Source organism: Arachis ipaensis, chromosome B6, assembly GCF_059453495.1.
Source record: "Arachis ipaensis isolate K30076 ecotype BB chromosome B6, ASM5945349v1, whole genome shotgun sequence".
Lineage (NCBI taxonomy): Eukaryota > Viridiplantae > Streptophyta > Magnoliopsida > Fabales > Fabaceae > Arachis > Arachis ipaensis.
In genome coordinates this window covers 146,940,501-146,947,056 of record NC_142441.1, presented here as the reverse complement: position 1 = coordinate 146,947,056, position 6,556 = coordinate 146,940,501, and the positions used below count along the sequence as shown (strand labels likewise).

The 6,556-nt window shown below is 30.0% G+C and overlaps 1 non-coding gene across 1 annotated transcript; it reads right to left on the bottom strand.

The window, feature by feature from the left end:
* Positions 1-1,127: 1,127 nt before the first annotated feature.
* TRNAF-GAA (transfer RNA phenylalanine (anticodon GAA)) lies at positions 1,128-1,197 on the bottom strand. The gene has a single exon. It is a non-coding gene; the product is annotated as a tRNA-Phe (tRNA).
* Positions 1,198-6,556: the final 5,359 nt, after the last annotated feature.

The following is a 6,556-nucleotide window of genomic DNA, read 5'->3' as shown; positions in this document are numbered from 1 at the left end:
AATAAAAAAAAAGTTAATTCAATAAAAATAATAAATATTGATAATTACATTTGCAATACTAGCTAATTAGTTAATAACTAAATCGTTGAACTTAATTTCCTAACAGAAAATTCTGGAGCTAGCAGTTTTTAATAATTTTAGCACAAATCAAATTATATTCAACAAATAAATTGTACTAATGTATATGTACAAACTTTAATAAATGTGGACGCAATATGTGTTAATTTATGAGTAAATATCTTTCTTGACCTTGTCTTTTTTGAAAATTAACAAGTCGCCCTCTCAACGTTTAAAAATAATAAATTGGTCTCTATTTATTTTTTCCGTTAGACACATCAATCCTTTCATTAGATAAATCGGTCTCTGTCGATTTCTTCCGTTAGACACATTAATCCTTGTCTATTGGCCACAGAAGGGTCGATGTGTCTAACGAAAGAAATAGACAGGGGTCGATTTGTCATTTGTTAAAGGTTAGGGGACGACTTGTCAATTTTAAAAAAAGACAGAGGCTGAAAAAGTTATTTACTCTTAATTTATATATACCATAAACTCTAATAAATATAGATGTAAAATATATGTTTCATGTGTGCAAATTTTTATAAATATGATATAAATTATTGTTTGTCAAAATGATAATATTTGTTGGCCAAATAACATTATTGTCTCCTATATAGAGAAAAGGATAATAATCAATTTATATAGAGAAAAGGATAATAATCAATTTATGTGATTTATTGATGTTTAATTTTTTATTATTTATTTTGTGTCATTTGTTTATTATTTTATGTAATATAACTAACTATAATTAATTTACTTTTATAGATAATCCTAACGTCGTGTGAAAAATAATTCTACTTGTATATATACAGACATACACACGCTAAGATTGGATTTGAATTGCGACCCCTCCATATAAAGTCACGTAATCATAAGATCACACTATATATATGATTTTGACAGGATGAATTTTGATTTATTATAGATTGAAGAGGTTGTCCCCTTTATATAGTTTGTCTTCTTTGCCAGCCAGCTGGTTCATTTCTTGAGAGCTACGTTAGGCTTTACAAACAATCCAGCAATTCAATCATACGTTATTGCTGCCAAAAAAAAAAAATTATAACAACTATTGTTATAAAGCGTGGATCGAACACGCGACCTTCAGATCTTCAGTCTGACGCTCTCCCAACTGAGCTATCCCCGCAGTTGATGTTATATTCACTTCATTAATATTAATCTATATTGAATACATAATAGTTCTTGGGATTTTATTTTAAGTTCTCACGATATCCTCTACGCTAAGAAGTATTTTATCGCAGATCAGAGCTCTATTAAGAATTTATTATTGGTTAACAGATTGTTATATGAGATTCGAATCCCAACACTTATTTAAACTGACTAATAAACTAACCACTAAATCAACTTAAATTGATTAGTTCTTGCAAATATGATAAACATCATTTGAGAAATGACTCACAAGCGTGCATATAATTGAGAGAACAGGGTGAAGCATGAACTGTCGGGTAATCAAGAATGTAAAGAAACCGAAAGAATGGATGCACACGTGGTTTGTCATTCTAAAAAAGTTTTGATTGAATACATACATTAATTATTATAACAAACAAATATTAATCTGTTAATGAATATATGATATATATGGCATGAAGTGATAGAATATGACAGGTTCAACCAATCACTAAAAACAGGTACGCGTTTCATGGTAAATGAGAGAAGCTTCTTGCTTGAATAATTGCCAATTATTGGTCTTTTTTTAAAAAAAAAAAATATTTGGTAGGGGATGGTGAATATTGATAATGACTATGCATCGAATACATTTCCTTGAATTTGTGCGTGATGTGAGTGTGTGTTAGGGTGATATTAGGCAACAAATTGAAAGAACCTCTTCTGTGGTCTTTTTTGTTTGTTTTTCCACTGTTTACCTTGCATGATTAATTCATCACTAATTGTATTGTACTTTCTTAAACGAGGGAGAAACTGTAGGAGTGTGGTGGAATAGAATGATTTCATTCAAACATTAATCGAGTGTTTAAAATTTAATCATCGCTTTAAGTATGTAAAAACTTTAAAAATTTTTAGCCAATTGTCTTATCTATTAATAAAGTGCTTAGTAGCTAAAAAAGAAAAAAAAGAAAATAGTTACCAGATACAATTGTGGATATTTCAGTGATAGTGATAGGAGTGACCATGGTGGTGTGCCTTTAATATTTCCTATAATACTATTTATCAATTATGAATTTTTAAATTTTTGTTGCTTTTGACAGTTTGCACTTTCAACTTTATTTTCCTTTGATTTAAATTGCTGTTCGTATCTTTTGTTACGATTTTTTATTAGGGTCAAATTTATTGGGTCAGCTTATTTACTCATTTAAATAGATGTGCTTTACTTTTAAAATTAAATTCGTTTAAAATTTGGGTTAAATGGGCTGAGTCCAATTAACCCAAAAAAAAATGAGGAGTTAAACGGGCTAGCTCACAGACTAAATGGGTGACTCGTTTAAAGTTTTTTTTACAAAACAAGTAGCACTTTTAGCCGGCATTTCTTTCGATTTGGCCCAAAAATTCAACCCATCAACTAAAAAATATTGTTTATTTAAGATTTTTGACTTAAAAGTGATATTTTTTGTCAAAATATTTTTTCAAAAAATAAAATAAAAAGATAAACGAATTGGCCCGTTTAACCCATCGAACTGACCATAAACAATCTGGACTGAAAAATTATGGCCCGCAAATAAAGCGGACTTAACAAGCCGGGCTTAAATGGGTTAGGCTAACCCGTTTGATAGTCCTATTTTCTATCAATAATTACACACACATATATATATATATATTAAAATAGATTACTAAATGAGACAATTTAGGAGATTAATATTTTTATTAAAATTTAGCTAACATTATTTAATCAGTAAAAAAAAATAAATAATATTATACTATTAGATATAATTTCACACTATTAAAAATATTAATAATAACTAATTATTAATTACAAATCACAAAATTTATTAATTCTAACACTCTTTTTAATAAATAATTTGGACTTAATAAAAAGTCCAGAGTTTTAGATAAATTTAAATAAGAAATACCTCAGTTGATGAAATATTTGTGGGAGAAAATAATAACTTAATCATTACTTATAGAACCTTTATGGTAAGTAATGGGTAGTTACTTCCCTTATTGCATGAAAAATTATTTCATATTACGAAAATTACTGATATGTAAGTAATATCTGAAATAGTGGTAGAGAACAAAAACTTGCTTTTGGATTCGGATCGGATACGAATTGTGATATCGCTGAATAAGTTGGATAGACTCACCCATGTCTTTAGTATTTTTAAGTGACTCTGGTCTGACCTTTCTGGTGTGAACAAGCTCAAAAATGGTGGATCAGTTTCTTCTACATCATGACCTTAATTATTTGGGTCATAGACTCATAGTACGAAGAATTACATTTCTCTTTTTTGTTTTCAAATATATATTTTTTTTTTTTTGGTCGTCAAATATTTTGTTTTCATCATGCATTGATTGATTTATTTTGTTGGTATGGGTGTCATTTGTCTTATTTTATTTGGTCTAATTTTGTTTTTCGTCAGTAGTCTGAATTTACAACAATCCTTTTTAATCTTTTGGACCTTGGGTAAAATCCTTTTTGGCCTAAAATACTCCAGTTATTGTTTTGGGTCAAAGTAATCTGGATTTAAGAGATCATTTTTAATTTGGCCCATGAAGTGTTTTCATAGCCCATATAGCATTTAAGACACCCTTTTCGGCTTTGCATTTAAGACACATATACGACCAAAACACACATATATCATGTTGAGAAAACGACCAAAAATCTTTATTGGGCAATAGTTAACTACAATTTTTTTAGCCGTTACCCCTTTCTCTTGGTCACAAAATAGGAGAAGTTGTGTACACGAAAAAAAAAAAAAAAAACATAGGAGCAGTTGTCTTAGTCCCTGTATCCGGGTATTATCTAAATGGTTCTACTCGAAATCTTATTCATATTAATGAATGCTATCTTTGAAAACAAGAGAGTAACGAGTGATGAAGACTCTTATATAGTTATTTTTATATAAAATTGAATGATAAATATTATTAGATAATTTAATAAATATAATTAAATTATTATCTAAAAATTATGAATTATTAACTTCACATAAAAATAATTACAGATTAATTTCTATTTTTCATTGTAATTATTTGATGAATCCATTACATAGTATTAGATAAAGTTTGAAATAAAATTTATATATTTTAGATAAGTTTATAATTAGATGATTGCTGTTTAAAAAAAAAGGTACGATTTTTTTAATAGTAAGCACATAATTACAAATTAAATTATATTGTCATATTTCAAAGTTAAATTTTTTATTTAAATTAAAGAAAGCTCCAATTTTTCGTTTTCTGTAATTATAAAGAGTATAGATTAAGAATTTTTTATTCGGTGAAAATTGTTTTATAATTATGAGATATGAATTTAAATATACATTGAGCTAAATAAATATAATGTATTTAATTTAAAAAATTTATAAGATTAAATATATTATTAATAATGTATTATTCATTTAAAATCATAAAAAAAGAGTATGCTCATTTCGATTCCTAATCATTTGGACGAATTACTAAGCGCCTCCAACAATTAAAAACTACTCAAGTGATCCTCACCCACCTAAGAAAATGGTCTTCGTACTCTTAGCAACCGATTGAGAAAGGGTAGAGTGTTGACGTGTCGGTGGATTTTTCATGTAGAATTTTGTTCTTCCAAAATTATGACAAATCGACCCTAGAAGAAAATCCAAACCAACTAGGGGTGTAATCGGTTTGGTTTGGTTCGGTTTTGGACTGAAAACTGATTCTGAAGCAACAGTCGAGACCGGCATTGCTAAGACATCTCTAGCTATTTGGGATAAGATAGGATACTTGCTAGAATTTGCCTTCCACTAATTTAATATGTCAAAAGTATTTTGATCACGAGGCTTCTCTAAACCATCCATCAAATATAAATCCACCTCATTCTTGTTGATGATCTCATGAAAATGCACCTCCTTGAAAAAATCACCAGCCATGTCGCCATCAGGTACTCCCACATTTGATGCACCATCCATTATTACTGAAGTAAAAGATCTACCCCCATTATTTGCATTCACATAGCATTCAAACATCTTGGAGAAGGTCTTTTTCACTTTTGCACCCAAAAAATCAGCATCATCCTTATCATATAGCTTTTCAAAGCTAAAGTTCACAAACTTCAACTTGTATCTAGGATCAAGAACCACAGCAACAAAAATTATCATATTGATATTTTTATGTTACCCCAGTACTTGTCATACTTAAGCTTCATCCTCTCAGCCATACTCCCAAGTAATGGATCTCGACTACTACAAGAAGCCTTGAACACTCGCAAGATCTTACAAAACTCATGAAAATATTGAGAAGAAGTCACAAGCAAACTACTAGACACACTCTTTGTAACACTATGAAAAATTTTTAAGAATTACATAAAGTGTTTTGCATTGTCCCAATCAAGATTCCTCGGAATACTACCTTGCATTAGAGCATATTCTATATCTCTCTCCCCTATCCTCTTGAACGCCTTTTAAAACTTCAAATCACTTTCAAGCATGGTGTATGTAGAGTTCCATCTAGTGGGAACATCGAGTTGAACAGTACACTTGTTTTGTATCCTAGCTTCCTTAATGAAATTTTTGAACCTATTCATGCGACTAGGGGAAGCACGCACATATCTAATGGCATTTCTTATCTTGCTAATAGATTCATGCATCTCTTTCAATCCGTCATTAACAACAAGATTAAGAATATGTGCACAACACCTAACATGCAAATGCTCTCCTTTCAAAGGATGTAAATTCCAATCCTCCATTCTAGTTCTTAGATAAGATATTGCAGTATCATTAGAACTAGCATTATCAACAGTAATTGTAAACACTCTAGATATCCCCTACTCGAAAAGACATCTCTCAATTTTTCTACCAATTGTTTCTCCTTTGTGGTTTTTAATAAGACAAAAATTGATAATCCTCTTTTGCAATTTCCAATCATAATCAATGTAATGAGCAGTGAGACACATATAATTCAGATTTTGCACAGAAGTTCAACAATCAGTAGTTAAACAAACAGATTGATTTGGTTGTTTGAACATAGTTTTCAACCTATTCTTCTCACTAGTATAAAGATTCCAACAATCCTTAGCAATAGTAATCCTTCCCGGAAGTGGAAATCTAGGTTGCACAATACTCATATAGAATCTGAATCCCTCCCCCTCAACAAACTTGAACGGTAGCTCATCAACAATTATCATCCTAGCAAGGACTTTTCTACACATTTCAGCATCAAAAGTAACTGCAGTAAATACCCCTTCACCCTCTTTTTTTTTCGTTGGAAGGTAATGATTGTTTGACTAGGGTCACCCGACTCCCTAGGAAATTTTTTACATTGATTCAACAAATGATAACGCATATTAGTTATACCATTTCTATGAGAGTCACATGCATATGATGCACCACACCAATTACATTTAGCC